The sequence below is a fragment of the Octopus bimaculoides genome, chromosome 4, assembly GCF_001194135.2.
Source record: "Octopus bimaculoides isolate UCB-OBI-ISO-001 chromosome 4, ASM119413v2, whole genome shotgun sequence".
In the NCBI taxonomy this organism is placed as follows: Eukaryota; Metazoa; Mollusca; class Cephalopoda; order Octopoda; family Octopodidae; genus Octopus; species Octopus bimaculoides.
The window spans coordinates 3,931,814-3,952,455 of NC_068984.1; the positions used below are offsets into that span (position 1 = coordinate 3,931,814).

Below are 20,642 nucleotides of genomic sequence, written 5' to 3' on the forward strand. Positions count from 1 at the left end.
TATATATATATATATTAGACTGGAGCCTGGTGTTGCCATCCGGTTTCACCAGTCCTCAGTCAAATCGTCCAACCCATGCTAGCATGGAAAGCGGACGTTAAACGATGATGATGATGATGATGATATATATATAAAATCATTTAATGCCTGTCTTACATGCTGCGATAGGTTTGACTATATATATATATCTTTGTACCTTGAGAGTCCACCCTGACACATTACCACCATCTTCTCCCTCTTTCTCTCTCTTTGTCTCCAACTGGAGAAAAGGTAGAGAGTCTCTTAGGTTTAAAGCCCTTCCTCAATACCACTTCCCCTCTCAGTTGAGGGATCTTTGTCTTGCAAGTTACTCAGTGACCTCACTAGTGCTGGTGCCATCTAAAAACACCCAGTTCACTCTTTAAAGTGAGTTTTCAGGAGGGCATCCAAGCAGAGAAACCTTGTCAAAGCTTGGTGCAGCCCTTTGGCTTGCCAGCTCTTGTCAAACTATCCAAGCCATGCCAGCAAGAGAAATGATGATGATGATATATGTACGAGAAAATAAGGTATTATATCTTCAATGCAGTGTCCAGTAGTCCAGTGTGGCTGGAAACTAAAATTTTGTGATGGACATAACATTGTATTTACCTGAAAACTACATTTCACGTCCTTCTTTCAGAATGTCTCATTGACAAAGATGCTCCACTCTAGTTCCACAGATGAGTGGTTAGCAGGAGAAAGAACTTATACGTCTAAAACAAAAACAATTATGGCACTATCAGTATAAACGTCTGTAAAGTTTCAAAATATATTCAACAGATGTTTGTACAGAAAATAAATCTAACCAACAACAAAAAAATAAAATATTTGGCATGCTGCATGTGATTCTACCAACTATTATTTACTTGAAAGAATGGTAAATTCAATGAAGGTGTGCATAAGAATTTACTAAAAAAAAATAAAAGTAAACTATGAACTTATGGTTCCTAGAAGGCCATAGTTTTAGCCGAGCCATAAAAGTTCAATCTACTTTGATTTCTATAGATCTTGCTTCATCTTTGATCAGTATCTTCCGGTATTTTGGTAAGAGTACAGCATCATTTGTTTCAACAATAATCTATAGAGATACATGTTATTGGGGATTCAGGTTATATGGAGAATGACCAAATTATCATACAGATTATACTATGATAAAACAGGTAATATACTGTGTATGCGTGTGTAAACATACATAATATGCACACAAACACATACATTCACTCACACACACACACACACACACACACATATATATATATATATATATACACACACAAGTTATACAAATACACAGATATTTTCTGTATATATATGTCCGTGCGTGTGTGTCCATATATATACATATATAATTTTAAGTAAATGTTCCATGATGCTAGCATGGGCTGGAATGTTTGATAGGATCTTATGGGCCCAAGACTGCATTATGCTCCAGTGTCTGCTTTGGTATGATTCTAACCCTTCCGAACGCCAACCACTTTACAACATATACTGGATGCTTTTTAGTGCCAACCACTAGTGAAGTAACCATGCAGCCTGCCCGTCTACAAACCTCAAGAAAACAGAGTAAAGAGGGATAGGGTATGAGAAAAAAGGGTGAGAGCAAAACTGGTTTCTTGCCTCAGACAAGTTGCATGGTTATTCAGATTGGGAGAAGAAAGTGATAAAAAAAAATAATGGTGATGAGGAATCAAGGTGGATCTTCAAGATGTGGGAGGGAGGAGGTCTGACCATATGGAGCAGCAGAGCAGTTATGATGACAGTGTAGACAAAAGAAAGACAAAAGAGACAACATGATGCTGGGTCAGAGGGAGGTAGACATGGTGTATGAGGAGGGTAAGATGTATGGGGTGGAAGGAGGAGAGATAATTTGATGGCAAGAATGGGTGAGCAATGTAAAATGTGGGTGGAGAGTACAGTATTAATGCACAAAGGATGGATAACAAGTGAAATGGTTCTGAGTAGAAGGAAAAGTAAGTAGTACCAAGAAAGAACTATAAATAGGGAGGTGACAGGTGGTGGTGGTCTTGAGGGGAATGAAATTGAGGGAAGGGCCCAGTTGTGCACTATATATATATATATATATATATATATATATACACAGAGCTCTACAAGGATGTAGTTTTGTCGAAGCAAGTTGGTTTTCTCAAGAACTGCATCTCGCCAGTCACCACAGTCCTTTATGTCCTCTGTGAGGTTCAAGGTCTTGAAATCAGCCTTCACCATTTCATTCCATCTCTTCCTGGGTCACCCTCTCCCACAAGTTCCATCCATATTTAGTGATCACACTCCTTTATACAGCTTTCACCATCCATATACATCACAAGTCTATCCTATCACAGTCTTCCTTCTTGCACACCACATCTGATTCCTTTTATGCCCAATTTTCTTTCAGTACATTTATATTTCATACATACTTACAGTTCACATCCAACAGAGTATGCTAACTTTATTTCTTTCCAGCCTTCTCATGTCCTCAAGTTCAAGGCCCGTGTCTTGCCACCATGCAACACCACAGTTCTAACACAAGTGTAGCATCATATAAATCTGACCTTCACTCTAAAGGAAAAGACTTTTGTTACCTGCAACTGTAGTAACTCCCTGAACATTCACCAACCCATTCTTATTCTAGCTACTTTCAAAACAACGACCTCTTTTGCTAATTTCATCTCCTAGACAACAAAAGCTATCAACTACTTGTAGTAAGTCATCTGAACATTTAAGAGAAGCTATTTCCAGCTTACTCCTTCTATGTATTACCCCAGTGCATCTATCACATTCAAAGCTTTCGTACTCTGACAGGCTGCTCATGATTAAACTAATGGAGCCTACATTAGATAAACTGTTTGGAATTTATACCAGCTCCTTTTCTGCATATAAAAACAAAAAAAGCTATTTCCCTGAAGATACCAAGGTCCTGTCTTCTTTCCTACTTAGTAAAGCCTTCATCTTTATTAAGTTTACTTCAAGAGTTTTCAATTCTTCGTTTAGTTTTCAGGCCTGGAATTTCCTCTCTAATTTTACTAGAAATTCAGCTACGAGAACTAAATCACCAGCGTACAAGAGTTCCCATGGACAGCCAATCATACACTCTTATGCAATGGCCTGTGATTATGATGATTAAAAGAGGACCGTGAACTGGATTTTGATAAATTCTTACCTTCATGCTAAATTCATTACTGAAATTGTTGTCAACATACTGCATCTCTATACAAGGCTTATAAAGCCCCCACATGTTATTCCTCTACATCTAGCTTTCTCAATAACTACCAAATTACTGAATGTTGTATCCTGTTCAAACTCTTTCTCTAAATCAACGAAAGCTAAGAATAGCAGTTTATTCTTAGCAAAGTAATTCTCCTGCAGTGGCCTCAGCAGGAAGATTGCATCCACGATGCCTCTTCCAGGGACAGAGTCAAACTTCATCTCTGTATATTCTATCATGGATCAATTAGGCTATGACTCCCTTGTTTCATAACCTGATCTAGTAAACTGATTCCTCTTTAGCTGCTTCTCTCACAGGCATCTCCTTTGCCTTTGTAGTAGTTTATAATGATACTGCTATACTAGTCATTAGGTATGACACCTTCCTGTACGACTTAATTAACTATCCAGGTGGTAATCCTGTACATGAACTTAAGACACAATGTTAAAACCCCTTAGAAAAAAGTGAACTGTGGAACTCAAACCAAGCATCCTGCATAGTGCTGAAAGACATTCAACCAATTATCTCACAAAAAGCAATTTTCCAACTTTCAACGATCTCCATAAAAGATGCTTTAATAAGAAAGTCTGTTTACATTTAGAACAACATTATTATGGAAGAATTTGATATTTCATTTCTCTATCATGAAGATAAACCACACATTTTTCACATTCCTAAAAAAAAAAACAATAAAAAGTGATATTGCATAATCAGAGAATAATTCTAAAAAATTAAAAGGTAAAATGAATTAAATGTTTCTACCTTGAACATGGTGTGAAGTCAGTTTGGCATCAGGATGGGACCAGTGGCTAAGTTTATACAAACTACGGAGACAGTTGAACAAGAATCCAAATCTGTAAAATATAACAAAAGCAAATATTTCAATGACATGCTTACACACACATAAATACATAAACATACGTGTATTATATCAAAAGTCGGCAGTATACTCTAAGTCCCACCCCAAGCTGGGCCATTCATTACAGTTGGGTAGAATGAATTGCTTGCAGTTTGTACAAGGGTGGCTTCACTTTAGATGGGTTATGTGTTAGTAGGAAATAACTGTCTTTGAAAAATAATTTTAAGATGCAGAAAGTGTTAAAAAAAGGGTTTTGTTATACCTACACATAAATAGCAGAATTCTTTCAGTTTCTGCCAACCAAATCAACTCACATGCCATTGATGAATCAGGCTGACAGTAGAAGACAACTGTCCAAGTTGCTGCATAGTGGGACTGAACTCAAGACTACATGACTACTGCATGGACTTTTCAAATTGGGCTTCTTTCCCTTTATGTTTAGTGGCTTGTTGTATCTCTTTCAGTTCCATCTATCATTCCCTTTCACCCATAACCACACTGAGGTCTTCTCAGCTGTCTCCGACAGGTGTTTCCTTGTTGTAATTCTTTTGTGACCCTTGATTTTGAACTGACCTAACAGTTGGCACATGAACACTGTGACAAACCTCCATGTGTCAACTTCCATTGCCTTTACTGTGCAATGGTACCCTCCTTGTTAGTTAATTCACCAGAAGTGGTACTGGGAACACACATACACACATTATTTATACGACATTACAAATTTAGTCTTGTAGCTGTCAAAGCCAATTCATTTTCCCAGATAGTTTCAGACTGAAGAACTGTTCAAGTATGAAAAAGTTATTCTAACAGTCATCAGACACAGCTGAATGGAAAAGTAAAGCTTCAGCTTTATTACTGGAGGTCTGAAACCAGTTTATGAATCACAAAGATGTTCCAAAAATAAAATATCAACAAAACAAGGCTGGCTCCTAAGCCTTTTGAAGTTATGCCCCTTAGATTGGTTTTTATTGAGCCATTGTCCTGCATGTCAGCATTCAAGTGACCACTGTCCAACCCAGTTTTTTATATATATTGGGTTGTGGGATGAAGAGGTAGAGAGTATGAAGAGGAAGAAGGATAGAAATGAAGGAAAGAAGTTGGAGTTTTGAAGGGTATGTGTAGTCACATATATGCATAAACGTTTATAAGCATTGGTTTTGGTAGGGAAATAAATCCCTTATTTACAGTGAGAGGTCAACTAAGGGAGTGGGGGAGCTAACCTTTACTGTTAGGAGCTGACAATCTGGTTAAGATATATTTCTGCTCACAAGGCAGGTAGGCCTCTGAATGGAAGAAACTCTTTGGTATAATCCTTTTCTCTGCTGAACAAAAGCTGCACCTCCAACTACTGTTGAGGTAAGGTCTGCACTTTTCCAGTAATTGTCACTTATTTCTTACTCTCCATCAGTCTCTCACCCACTTTAAAACTCTCTCATCCCAAATGCTCTGTTTTCTAACACATTTTTATTTCAATCTCTCGTCTATTATGGCTCTTCTATGATAGCTGGTCCTGATTACTCAGCTACTCAACTGTGTAGCTTTGAGTGAATGGACACAATAACCTGACACAGTACACGGTAACCCCACTTGAAATAATAATAATAATAATAATGAACTTATTGTATACAGTGCTCAGGTGCACAACAACTCATCTGAAAAAGTAGCCAAAAGTAAATGAAGAGTATGTAGAATAATGCACAGAAAGTGAACAGTGAATGAGTCATTTAAAACAAAACAAAAAAAGGTGGAAGGCATCAGGTATACTGTTGGTAATTTCAGGAAACATGGAAGTTTTCAAAGACATAATGTCCTGACAGTTAACAACTAATGCAGGTAGTTTATTTCCTGCTTCAGCAATTCTGAGCAAGAAAAAATGTTTCTGAAAGTCATAGGTGCTTTGTTGCTTTTTGATTTTGTAAGCATTTCTACAAGTGTTTGACATGGAATTCAAAAAAGTGGCCAAGACGGTGGATAATCTTGTGGGTGTTTACCAAGTCAGTTGCCAGACATCAGAGCTTTAATGTGTCCATGCCCCGAGATACAAGATGTTCAAATAATGGTAGATGCGTTTTGTGTGTAGGTGTGTGTGTGTGTCTTTATATTAAAGCACACACACTATTAAAAGCTTGAATTCTATCTTCCAAAATGATTAAAATCAACCACAACTGAAGGGATTGTCACAGATGCCAATATCCAAAACATCATTCCCCCTTCTCTCTCCCTTCCATCCTTCCTATTGCTTTTGCTTTGTTTAAGATTAATATAATGCAAAATATTCCATCAGCTACTCAAGAACACAAAGAATAAATTTATAAACCATAATTTCAAAAGTACAAATATGAACAATAGCTATTCCATATACACTTCAACTTAAGAGTCAGAATAGTGTATGCAAGAGAATTTCAAAAATGCTTACAATAAGCGGTTAGATTAGCAAAGGTCCAGAAAACGATTGCCTCCCCATATATTTATGGCATCTAAACTAGGGTCCAGTGAAGTGAACGATTTCAATGAGAATCAAATGATGATTTCCATTGTTCAACATCTTGTAACTATAATCAACAATAACTCTAGAACAATAGATAGGGGAAGTGGAGGGAAAGAAGACATACACAACATAAATAGAAATCTAAACTAGTAGGGAACCCTTCATGCAATGTATATAGACACACACACGCATCTATATTAAGAATATGTAAATTATTTATTTTTGTGTGTGTTTTTTATACACACACGCACACACATGTATGTCTCTTTATTATATTTATCTTATGATATTTACTTTACTTTATATTATACTCATTTATTGTGCTTTTAATTATTAATTTTTCTATATGTGATAGTGGATTTTCATCGATGAGTTCTTGAAAATTGGTTATTTTCCCTAAAACTATATATATTTTATATATACTTTATCTATAAGGCTCAATTTAATTTTTTATAAATTGATTTTAATTGAGTTTTTTACCTGTAATTTTGGATTTTGTCCCTAATAATATTATTATATATATATATATATATATATATATATATATTATATATACAGGGTGTGATGGGTAAATTGTTGCCATTTCATGTTTTTCATTTCACACATGCACATTGTTTTTGATTTTGTTGACTACACAGTATATTAGGGTCACTTGGGTACCATCTGTGATAAAAACAGCACCATGACGCAATTCACTCAGCCAAAAATTTGGAGACGACATGCTGTACTGCTTGGCATTCATGCCAGAAGCTCCAATATGAACATCTCAGAGTGATTGGGTATCAATGTGAGGACAGTGCATATATGGAAAGTGATAAAAATCAAACATCCAGTTAACATCATAGTGTTTGGAGTGATCACTAGTGATGGCAATGTTACGCCTCCATTCATCTTCCCACACAGCTTCAGACTCAACAGAGGCCTACATCAAGTACCTGGAGGAAGTAGTGCTGCCCTAGGTCGAGAGGGTAACTACTGGAAGACCCTATATCCAGCAACAGGACTCTGCACCATGTCACACAAGCAGTCATGGCTGTCAGACAATTTCTGTCACTACATCACCCCTAACATCTGGCCACCTAACTCCCCAGACTGCAACCCCCTTGATTATTATGTGTGGGGTGCAGTTGAGCAAGAGATCAACAAAACTCCTTGTAACACCAAAAATGAACTGAAGACAAGGATTATGGCTGGATTCACCAAATTAAACAAAGAGACCGTCCAGCAGAGTTGCAGGAAATTCCAAATTCATCTGGAGGCCATGGTTGAAGTCAATGGTGATTTTATTGAATAAATTTACTCTTTAGTATTTCAAGATATTTTTATGTAATTTTGGTAAATATATCTGTTAAAATGAGATGTCAGTGTTATTTTCATTTTTGCGTAATTTAGACAACAGTTTATGGTGGATGGTTTCACAAGCGCCATCCCACCCATGCTAGGTAGTATGGAAGATGGATGTTAAAAGATGATGAGAGAGAGAGAGAGAGACAGAGAGAGACAGAGATGATAATCAAATGAATAAGACATTCAGTGGAGTATGCAGAGTATTGATATTATTATCATCATTATTTGGCTAATCCCTAAAGTGAGCAAGAAACCCCCCTATAGAAGGTAGGCTCCACATTAAAACAGCCTGATAAAAGAAACAAGATTGTTGTGCCCCTCACTGAGGAATATTTTCATAATTCCTGTATATGATGTAAGTGGCCTGCTGATGACATTGCTGTGTGTGGAAGGTTAAGGTGTGGAAGGTTAAGGTTAAGGTGAAGTAAACAGAAGAATTTTCAGAGAGGAAACTACTTCTAACCAAAAAGAGGAAAAATGGAGAAACCCTTATATGTCTACCTTCACTAACCATTCTTTTTGTCTTATTATTATTATTCTGATTGAAAATGATTCATTTTTCATAACATATCAGTTTGTCACCATCATTTCTTATGATAAACTGATAACTTAAATGCAAAAATTTGTTTCAATTGAAATAGTAAAAAAAACAAATGCTTTATATCGCACAGAAAAAGATAATAACATTATTATTGATATCTTACCACAGATTAATCTTATAGAAATAATTAAAATTATTCTTTTACAATAAAAACAAAGGCAGAATAAACATCAGCAACAATCACTTCTGGTAAATATTAATTCATTTTTATGTCTAATACGCACACATACAAACCTTAATATAATATTCATTTGGAAGTATAGACACATGAATATCTAAAACTAATACAGACAGTCGTCCCAATTACATGTTAGACACAAACAATAATAAATGCAACGCAGACTTGACATTAGACTCACAACAAACAGACAATTCTCAGCCACTTAAATATAAACAAAAACTGCACAAAACCCTAACCCACCACCCCTGTCACACATTTCACAGTGTCAATGACTAAATAGCGAACCTATTTCGATGTATGCTGTTTCTTGCTTCTTAATTTCAATCACTTGTTATCTCAGGTATTCACCTCAGGTATTCCCTTTAAAAGCAACCACGTTGACATATTTGGATTTGATAATCAGAAAGCCAAGTGATTTGATGTTTTAAAGCCAAGACATACATTTCTACCTATTCTACCCAACAAGACAACAGCAATGCTCAATAACTGAGCACAAAAAAGATACAATTGCCTCATTCTGACTAACATTCCTATCACTTTATGGCCTGTAAAGACCACAAGGAAAATACATTCTGCCAGTCTCCACCACCACCACCACCACCACCAAAGGTTAAAAAAAAATGAAATACAAGACCAGAACCAGAGAAAAGATGAAAATTTGTTCATTCGTTTAAGCATAGAAAAGCAAACTTGGACATTGAGGCTTTTCTAAATTCATATTTTTTTCATTGAAATTTGCAACATTATATAACATGCATGCCATATCTATAAGTTGTATAAAATTATTATTGCAAGAAATTGAAAGATTAAGAATGGAGGATGTAAGAAAATTGAAGAACATAACTAAAGGAGTTTCATTTATAAATAATATTGGTCTGCATGTGGAAAGATATTTTTCTTTTTCTATTGAATTTTAAATAAAAATATATACATGGAACCAAGAATGTCAGCTCCCTACATCTTGGATTTGTTGGGTTTTTTTTCTTATGACATAAGATGCTTTGAAAGAAGAAATTAACTATAAAAATATATTTACACGAAAGTACTGAAAAATAAAAGTTGTCGTTTTATACGAACATGCATGTTTTAGGCAGGCTTCTTCATCTAAGACGGCAAACGCAAGTGACCGTCTTACTAATGATCCCCTAGCCTCAATATCTTTCTTCCATGATGTTTTAGAGAAATGTTCATCTCATTAATCATACAACTTGCCACATTGTTCTGAAGGTGAGAAAAGAGAAAGTACATTTTCACACTCCTCCACCATCTAAGTTGGTGAAAGCTACCAACCATGTTTCTCAACTGGTTAGTTTAATATTCTAAGGCTTTTAAAATTTTTTCTATTAAGAACAACAGATTTAAATATTTGGCAAATCTTTAATTCTATTTTAGAAATACTGCATTCAAAATTGTCCTTTTTCACAAATTCTCAAACTTAGGAATCAACAAAACATTATTTGTTTTAAATGCTTTAAATAGAAATTTTTAACGCTAAACTGTTTGAACACTTCTTTATTCAGCATATTTACAATATTATCCACACGTTACAGCTTCATGCAATAAAATAAACTTGCTGTTACAAGAGGGTCTTCAAAACCCTTTTTCAAGTCCAGCTATGTTTATTTTGAATGAACAGAAAAATGATGATTTATTAAATTTAGCAAAAGTGTTATAGTATCATTTACTTCAGACATCAGATGATCACAGAATCCAAACTGCTAAAGAATGTTATTGCTAAACTATTGCAGAACATCAATACAATGACACTGCTTGTACACTTTCCTTCCAAAATACAAATCCAACATTTTCTATACATCTGGTTTCTTTGAGTTTCCAATTTGTTCAACAGCAAAAGCAGCAGCAGTGACAGAAACTGTCTGAAAGCATTTGGACATGTGCCTCAACAATCAAACATTTGCCTCTCAATTTCATCAACACTGATCAACAAGGGAGACAACAACTGATTCACATTTTGGGGGGAAAATAAAGACAAAGCAGACTATTATATTAAAAATCCTACTTTTTATCAGATTAGCTTATACGGTTGGATTTATCTCCTTTGTTTGATGCTTCATGAGGAAGTTTTTCAATCAACTCATCACAAAGATAATTATTATATGCGCAGGAGTGGCTGTGTGGTAAGTAGCTTGCTTACCAACCACATGGTTCCGGGTTCAGTCCCACTGCGTGGCACCTTGGGTAAGTGTCTTCTACTATAGCCTCGGGCCGACCAAAGCCAAGTGAGTGGATTTGGTAGATGGAAACTGAAAGAAGCCCGTCGTATATATGTATATATATATATGTGTGTATGTGTGTGTGTTTGTGTGTCTGTGTTTGTCCCCCTAACATTGCTTGACAACCGATGCTGGTGTGTTTATGTCCCCGCCACTTAGCGGTTCGGCAAAAGAGACCGATAGAATAAGTACTAGGCTTACAAAGAATAAGTCCTGGGGTCGATTTACTCGACTAAAGGCGGTGCTCCAGCATGACCGCAGTCAAATGACTGAAACAAATAAAAGAATAAAAGAATCGTTTATCAAAATTTTTATAGTTACTCTGTTAATACTACATTTGTGAGGCTCTACCAGTCATGTATAGTACTGCAAGGTATTAAATATATACCTTTCTAAAATTTGGTAACCCTGAAGCAATTTAAGAAATCAATAATTTGGTAGTCAATAAGTTCTCTCGTCAAAAGAATTACATATTCTATAATAGTACAAAGAAAATCTTTTTTTGCCAGCAGAATTCTTCTTTTAAACTTAATCCGAAAGACAAATATATTTTAGAAATATTATTTAAAAAAAAAAAAAAAAAGATTATATATTATTTAGATAATTCACATATTGTAAACAATGTATTATAACAATTTCAATTCTAGATTGATATAGAAAATGTTGAAAGCATATGTTTATTATTGACATATATATAATATTGTCATAATTTATATTTCATATACATATTATCATAATATATATTTTATAGACGTAGATATTATCATAATTTATATTTTACATGTATATTATAATATAAATTTTACTGACATACATACCATTATGATTTATATTTTCTACACATATGCATTATCTTTATTTATATTTTTATATATTTATGTAGGTTATATACACATAAAATATATATGAAAGGTACAGAAAGAGTTATAGCTGAATAAATTAGAAAGAAAATTAATCTCGTTGTAACAGTTTGATTCTGTGCCAAGAAGTACTAGAACTGAAGCCGTCTTTATAGTGAGACAACTGAAGTATTTAGTTAAAAGTAAGCTACTGTAGTTATCATACATCAATCCGAAGAAACCCTTCAATCCTAACTTAGTGGATCTGGTATTTGCTGAAGAAACAAAGAAAAGATGAAAGGCTCTTGTGAGGGCCACAGAAACTTGGAAGAGCTACCAGCAAGGTGAGAATGAACAACAGGTACAGCAATGCATTCAGTGTGCAGGAAAGAGTCCACCAAGATTCAATTCTCACCTCCCTCTAGTTGCAGTAGCCTTGCATGACATAATGAAGCCGTTTAAGGCCAAATGCCATGAGAGTTCCTATATACTAATACGCTCATCATTATCGCTGAACCTGCAATAGAAGTAGAAAAGAAATTCCAGGTGTGGAAGCAAAACCTGGAATCAAAGGTCCTAACAGTAATCTTAGTAAAAACCGAAGTTTTAAGTTAGCAGGAAAACAAATAGCAACTCCAGTCCCTTCAGCAAAATGGCCTTGTTTCGAATGCAGGAAAGGAGTAGGGTAGAAATAGCATATGTTGTACACAGCACAAACTTAAGATACACATGGGGTGCAGTAAAATCAAAGGCAGATTAACAGAAAGTATACTTTGTATGTAGCATATGTGCAGGAGCAAGAAACACAGAATGCACAGGAAATAAATTTTCTCAATTGGCCAGGAGGATCCATTGAGGTAGGAGAGAACTTCTGTTGTTTAAATGACCTAATTAACACCGAAGAAAGATGTTCTTGAAGCATAGTATCCAGACTAAGAATGGTTGCAGAAAGTTCAAGAAACTGCTACCTCTGTTGGCAACAAAAGTCTCCTTGCCCCAGAGTCAAAAGTAGATTGCATGATGCTTGTGTTAGAACTGCAATGCTGCATGGTAGTGAGACAGGGGTCTTGACTGCAGAAGACTAGTAAATGAAATAAGGTAAGCATGCTCTGATGTTAGTGTACATGAACACCAGAGTACAAATAGGCATGGATAGTTCAATCTTGTGAAGAGAGGAGAGTGCATTGGTGTGAGCATGCAATGAGAATGGATGATGATAGCAACATAAGGAAGTGTCATGAGCTCTAAGTTAATGGAAGAGAGAGACTGAGGAAGACATGGGATAAGGTGGTAAAGGATGATATGAAGATGCAACATCACATGGGGCACATGACAAAGGAATGTATTGATTGGCATTACACAGCACAAACTGTAAAAGAGGTGTTCACCTATGGCAACACACTAACTGAAGGGCAGGCTTCCCCTTCACCTTATATCCTTGAACCTGTTCCTCCTTTAACATCATTCACTTCTCTCTTTGGGTCACTTCCTTAGCACTTAATAGCACTCCATCTCTCATCTCCACACCATCTGTGCTGATCATATCTTCATCATCAAACTTACCCACTTACCCTTCAGCTGACCTATATATATATATATATATATATATATATAGAAGGTTGCATCAGACCACCCTATTGATCTGACCATCACCATGCTATGTTACCAGCCATCTCCTTCTCTCTTTTTCTCTCATATTATCGTCATTATCTTAGTGCCCACCTCTAGTATTGACAACCACTCCCACAACTTCACCTAAATAGTCCTGTATTTTTCCATCACACTGTTGTTCTCTTTAACAACCTGACCTTTACCTTTAGCTACCTCTGTCACTGGCAATCCCTCTCCTCCTAACACCACTCTCTATATGTCCCTGCCATCTTGCCATCATGTTCTTGTTCCTTTCACCCACCCACCCATCCATTACCCATTCTAATGCCATTAATTCCTCACTCTCCAGTACCCACTTCTGGCCTTTCTGTCATCAGGTTTCCTTCTACTTCTCACACTGTTCAGTTGTTGGCTGTATGAGCAGAGAAAGTGTAGGGCTATTCAAACTCTCTCACGTTGGGGCCTGAAAAAACACATCCAGTGAACTCCTGTAAAGTGGTCAACAGCTAGAAAGACATCCATCTGTGGAAACCATATCAAATGACAGAAGCACCAAGGGCTTTAGGAGTATTAGCTCCAACCTATGCTAGCATGGAGAGGAGAGGAGGAGGAAGGAGAGAAACTGAGGAAAAAGAGAGGAGGAGAAGAGAGGAAGATGGAAGGATGATGTAATATTACCATAATATATATTTTACATACAGGGTGTTCAAAAAGTCTCCTCGCAGTGAATTTTTTTCATCCTGTGCTTCACCATGGCACTACTTCAAGAGTTTTTCAGTGAACAGATTATTTCAAAGGGACTTTGGTCCCCATGATCACCTGATTTAACACCACCAGACTTTTTTTTTCTGGTGAGCAAGTAAAGGATCAGTGTACAAGAATCACCTGAAAACCTTTAAATACTTACTGCAGAGAGACTTTTTGAAGACCCTGTATTATCATTACTTTGACTCTCCATGTAGCTTGTCTACAGGATTCTCTGGTGGCATAATCCTACAAATGAAATTGTCTTTCTCTGGGGCATCTTTTACTTGTTGGAAACAAACAAATCTTTTTTTCTTTTTTCCTATAATTCCAGACTATGAAGATGATGTTACAGGTAAGCTATTTCAAGTGATTTATTACCTCAATGATGTCAAAAATAATACAGCATCTTGTGAAAAAAAAATGTCCGAAAGACATTTAATTCAATAAAAAGAAGTTGGTAAAGTTCTGTATTATCTCAACAGGATTTTCCAGTATTATAAGATAAAGAAGACCAAACAGTTTCATATATTTACACTTGCCAGAAGTTGACATCCACTAATAATGAGAAATGCATGAAAGCCTGTGGTTACGTGGTCATAAACAATAGGAAAGTAAGAAGGAAGTCAAACAATTTGGAACTGTAAGTGACCTTAAAGTACTGTGGTTAGATTCTGAAGAACAGAGACAGCTATTGAAAAGCAATTTCACAAACCGATTCAACCTATGTCAGCAGAGAGAATTATGTTCTCAAAAATCTAATGATGATTATGGTGACACAAAAATATGAGTTTTGTGTCAGAATGCAGGTCTTTATTTGCTTACTAAAAGTTTGCCTCTCTTATCTTTAATCCTCCTCCTCCTCCCCCTCCTCCTTTTTATAACATTCATTCCATTGAAGCAACTCAAATCCTAATACACTACTACACTGGCTGACACAGAGATTGTGACAAGTTGATTCCATTTCTCTTGTTTTGCACAGTCTCTCTCTACTTATTGATTACCCATACATTTTATGTTTGTTTGGTAACAGCCAATGCCAGTTGTTTTGCAGCTGGTAGAAGATAAACAAACGATTATTGTTAATAACTATAACAGTAGAAATGGAAACAACAACATTGAGGATGATGACAGCCTGAAGAAATATTGGTTATGGCAGGGTTTAAATAACTGACAAGGTCATCTTAGACTGAGAGAGAGAGAGAGACAGACAGAGACAGAGAGCGAGACACAGAGAGAGAGAGAGAGAGAGAAAATGGTGAAAAATAGGAATTGGTTACAACAAACATGATTTGATGAAAATAGAAATAACACTAACAAATAACAATAACATTTATAATAACAATGATGATGATGATGATGACCAGGACGACAAAAATAACATTATTTGCCACAAGATCAACAAAAATAGAATATATGATACATTAGAAAGAAATCCAGAAATGTGATGTGACAAAAACATGTGCACATGTTTGTGATGTGTGTACAACTATCTGCTTGTGTGTATGGATATGTATACACACACACATGCACACAAAGATATATACTTGTACATATACACAGACATGCACATTGTATAAATGTATAATGTAGGTATATACAAACTCTCTCTCTCTCACACACGCACATACACACACACATATATATATATATATATATATATATATATATATATATATATATATCATCATCATCATGATGATGATGATGATGATATATATATACACACCATTTGCATGTTGTATAAAAGAACAATTTCTTTTAATTCTTAATTAGTTTTCCTTTTCCCAAAATGCTATGTATAGCGTTCATAGAACCACAGAAAGAGTACCACTATTATCTATCCAGCACCAAGCAATGAGTACCACATCTGTCCGTATACTAGCACAGAAAGAGTACCACAACTGTCCAACATTTATTTTTCAAGGTTTGCTGTCGATTACAAATGTTCATTTTTATCTTTTGCATTTGAATATATATTGAATATTGGTCGTACCTAGCACAGTCTGACATCTGTGTGTGACCAATAGAAAAGAGATACGAAAGGTCATGTTATACAACTGTTCAATAATTATCTCAGCTTTCATGATTTGCTCATTGCTAGTCTATTGACAACAAGATTTACTTTCTGCATAGAGACACATTCCACACCCATTAAACACTCCATTTTTATCGTTTTATATTAACATTTTCCAGAATTTTCCTATCTAAAATGTTATTGTATATTTCTGGAAAATGCTTCTCTGGTGTCCTTCAGTGATGATGCATTGTCAGCAACATGATGAGGCAACTGGTTTATGGTCAACTAAACTCACAGTCAGGTATCCAGATATCTATTAGTAGGTGCCTGTTGTATCTGTTCCAATTGGACAGGTTGTTAGTTGTTATTGGTTATGTTCAAGACTATATGGCCAAGTAAAACCACACTTCATCATCAGGTATCTGTTGTTGGTATGTCTAAAACTATCCATTGTATCCTTCTTTATTTATGATGGTAGAGGGTAATTTGAGAGAGATTTGATCTCTGACAGGTTGAGCAATCATGTAGAGGTTATAGCTACTTGGTTAACCTGTTGTGTAAAATGTAGATTGATTGACTCTGTGTGTGTGTATTTATCTGTGTTGATTTTAATGTTGTGCACTTGTTTATTACGGAAGAAGTCACAACCCTTCTGAATTTGTAAACCTTTCCAACCCTTTAACATTCAGATTACTCTGTGAAATGTAATGCTTATTTATTCATACTGGGTTGAATTAATCATGCAGCTTTGAGATTTTGATGATGTGATTATATATTTTTTAGAATGACATTGTTGGGTAGGTATGAGAGGTTGGACCTGGCCACTTTGAACATAAGATATGGACCAGTTTAAATGCTAAAGAGTTAATATAATTTACAGTTTCATGTGGGTGACTTCACATTTCACTGCAGTCAATACTTCCTACAAATATTTCCTCCAGTTTTAAAATGGTCAACCATTCAGTTCCTCTGTGTATTTGTTGGTCAGCTTTAGAAATTCTGCTGTGGGTGATGACTGATATTCTCTAGCAGCAATCATACATGGCCTTGTTTGTATATTCAGTTTTAATTAGATTCTCTTCAATACATGTTTGTTTTGTCTGAATATGTGCAATGTTGTAAACAATGATCAACACTGTAAAAACTAATAATTATAACAGTAACTTTACAAAGATTGAATACAATTTTTGCTATGGATCTGGACAAGTTCAATGGAAATAGAGGTAACATTACTTTTCAACCTTAGACAAATCTTTCAACTGACTGAGTCTGATAGAGGGTTGAATAAGGATTCGGTTTTCAGTAACTACACAAGTGTTGTGGTTGTTGCTCACACTACAGCAATATTTGAGAGGAGTGGATTACATACTGGCATTAAGATCAATTGTTGACCCTCTAAAAAGTACAAAAATAACCCACATAACAATATTGTAGCTATAATCTACAGCAGTGCTTTTTGCAATATAGAAACAAACACTTTAATGTAGATTAAAAAACAGTTTAATGGCAAAGATAACCACCACCAACAGAACCACTCTCAACACCCTATACCCAATGCTAACTCACTACAATATATTGCAATCTCCAACCCACAAACATATCAGTTCCCCTTTCCATCCTTTATAAATGCTGCAATAATGGCTTTTATTCATCTGGAATCATTTGCTGTGGACCCACCTCCACTCAAACCAACCTATATTCTTCCGCCTTATTTTCTGTCCAAACTCCACATGATACATTACCATATTCCTTTCTAGAACTGCTTCTGCCAACAATCCATTCCTTGCCAACCTTTCCCAAACAAGCAGCATCAACTGATAGAATTTCAAGCCAAACACCAATCAGATTAACTTCTCAAGTCTGAGAGAGTTTGTTGAAATTAAGAGAACCGATATTCCTCTTTAGCAAGGTAACCAAAAAAAAAAGTAGCCTTTCTTTTTATTCTACAATTTGAAATTCAAAGTCTCTATCCACAAAAACATGAAAAAGAAAATATTTTGCATTTGCAAAGAAAAACAAATAAAAATATAAAGGAGAGATATAACAGGAAGAATCGTTGCAACTGATACCAGCAGAACAATAAAAGAATTCTACAAATAAGAAATGAGTAACAAGGAAATAATAATTATTTACAATATCACTTTTACATAACATTATTTGGTACATAACAACAAGCATATAAATAGAATATGTAGCAAAAACTGCATCATAAAGACGAGCTACCATCTTCAAACAATTGCTAATTCTCTACAAGACTTTAATGAGAGCTACAATGGTATAGTGTCACCACATCTGGAATGGTGCTAGTGCTGCCTCTGCTGCAAACATTTTAGACTCTATTCAAAAGGAGACCAAAAATTCACACACCAACTCAGTATAACTTTTGGCTCACAAACATGTGATGTCTCCTCATTATGCCTATTGTACTACTACTACTACTACTACAACAACTGCTCACAAATTACTTACATATCACCTCCAACAAGCCTACCTAAAGCAACACTTTGTTATGCTCTCAGCACTCCCTAAATTATCATTCTCTGGTGTACCTGTCTGCATCATTTTGCTGTTGTTGAATCTAAATGTCAACCATATCAATGCTACCAGTAACAAAAGATCTGTGAAGGTTCAAAATTTCATGTTTGCCAACAAGAAAACTGATTGTAACAACAGAAATTATGACTACAAGAAGAAATAATAGCAAATACATAATACCAAGGCACAGAATAATAAAGTTAAATAAAGTTAGTAGATATTATCACAACAAAATTTTTATAAAGTAGAGAGAGACACTGAAAGATAAAGCAGGTTATAATCACAAGATCCCTAGCACCAGTGAATCATCATTAAAAAGATACTGTGTCACAAATGCTAAGAAATCTTAGAGTGCAGGTATAAACCATAATTTTACTCTACTTAAAAACCTTCTAAATGAAATTCCCAAACTGATTTCAATGGGTTTTTTTTTTTGTCTCACAGTTTCAATGAAACAACATCCCATTAAATATCAATAATAATAACTTTATATATATATATGTTAGATTTTATAAATCATTGTTCTGACTACCTATTACATCCCAATATCTATAGAAATATTCTGAAGATTTGAAGAGCCTAACTTACATCCAGATATTTACAGAAATATAAAATAAATAACTATTATGTATATATATATATATACACATACACACACCTTGTGCAAACAACTAGACAGACAATAAAAGAGGAGACTAACAACCCTACATACAAAAATATATGTGTGTGTGTGTGTGTGTATACACATCCTAAATAATTGACCAATTGAGAAGAAACACAGTTTATCTTGTCCAAAGATAAATGCATTAGCAAATAATGGATGCCTGGGCAATGAATGCGCTTTGATAGAGCGACTGCTCAAAGGTTTAAAGCTTTAATGATAAATATATTGAGATGTCCAAACAACAAGGTATTCATCAAGTAAACAAGATATACATATACAGCACTCCCCCACTCTCCTTTCAGAAGAAAATATTAAGTAAATTCACTAAAATCTCCTTCCATTATAGTATAAGAACAATTCTGCTTATGAATAAAACCTTAGACACAACACAAGGACGGGGGGGGGGAGAAAGAGGAGAGTGACGGTAGGTGTAAATGCTAAAATTTAACTGGGTTCACATCTGTGCAACAACCAATATTAACCACCACATATGTAAACAAGAACACTCTATATATATATATATATATATATATATATGTATGCATGTGTGTGTGTGTGTGTTAATTAAAATTCATCTGTTATTAAGACTATTTCTATTATAACCACCACTACCCCCTGCTTCCACTGCAGCTACTACTACTACCTTCAACAGTCAGAAAAAAAAAGGGGAGAAAATTGTAAATACAAGTAAATAGAAATAAATATTACAGTAACCATAGTAACGTGTTTTTGGGGTGTGTTAATGTTTATCTATATTTCTGTGTAAATAAAATTGTGTGCATGTATATGTGTGTGCATGTGTGTATGTGTGTGTGTGTGTGTGTGTGTGTGAGTGTTAGTGAGTACAAGTTTAACTTGGTCGTTTTCTGAACTTCTCAGCCAATACTCCATAAAAATAGGACAAACAAACAAACACACATATACACGCTCACAGAGGACCATACAATGTGCACACACACACACACAGCCAATACTGCACTGCATTATAGTGTATGTAGATGCATACGTACATACATAGAAATATGTGTGTGTAGGTGTGTAATACACACACACACATAAGCGCAAGACAAACATAGGCAGAACTATATTTATTTACTGATCAACAAATTAAAAGACAGAATTGGAGTTGGAGGGTTGGCGGAGGAGGCAGACACAAAAAGTGAAGAGGATGAATGAAGGAACAGAAAATTATTCATAAAAGGAAAAAAGAAAAAGAAAAAAAAGAAAAAGGGAAAAAGAATAAAAACCTTCTCACCTCCCCCACCACCATCAGATACTAGAGAAAGAGAGGAAAAGGAA

General features: G+C 35.3%; 1 protein-coding gene across 10 annotated transcripts in view; it reads right to left on the reverse strand.

Moving 5' to 3' along the window:
* The window catches only part of LOC106881718 (forkhead box protein P2), a 534,685-nt gene that overhangs the window by 398,808 nt on the left and 115,235 nt on the right, over positions 1-20,642 (reverse strand). For 9 of the 10 annotated variants that reach the window (XM_052966861.1, XM_052966862.1, XM_052966870.1 and 6 more), the window contains exon 3: positions 3,983-4,074. The gene's annotated coding sequence lies outside the window, so the exon portion shown is untranslated. Of the gene's footprint in view, positions 1-627; positions 732-3,982; positions 4,075-20,642 lie in introns of all 10 variants that reach the window. The other variant, XM_052966864.1, reaches the window with a different exon arrangement.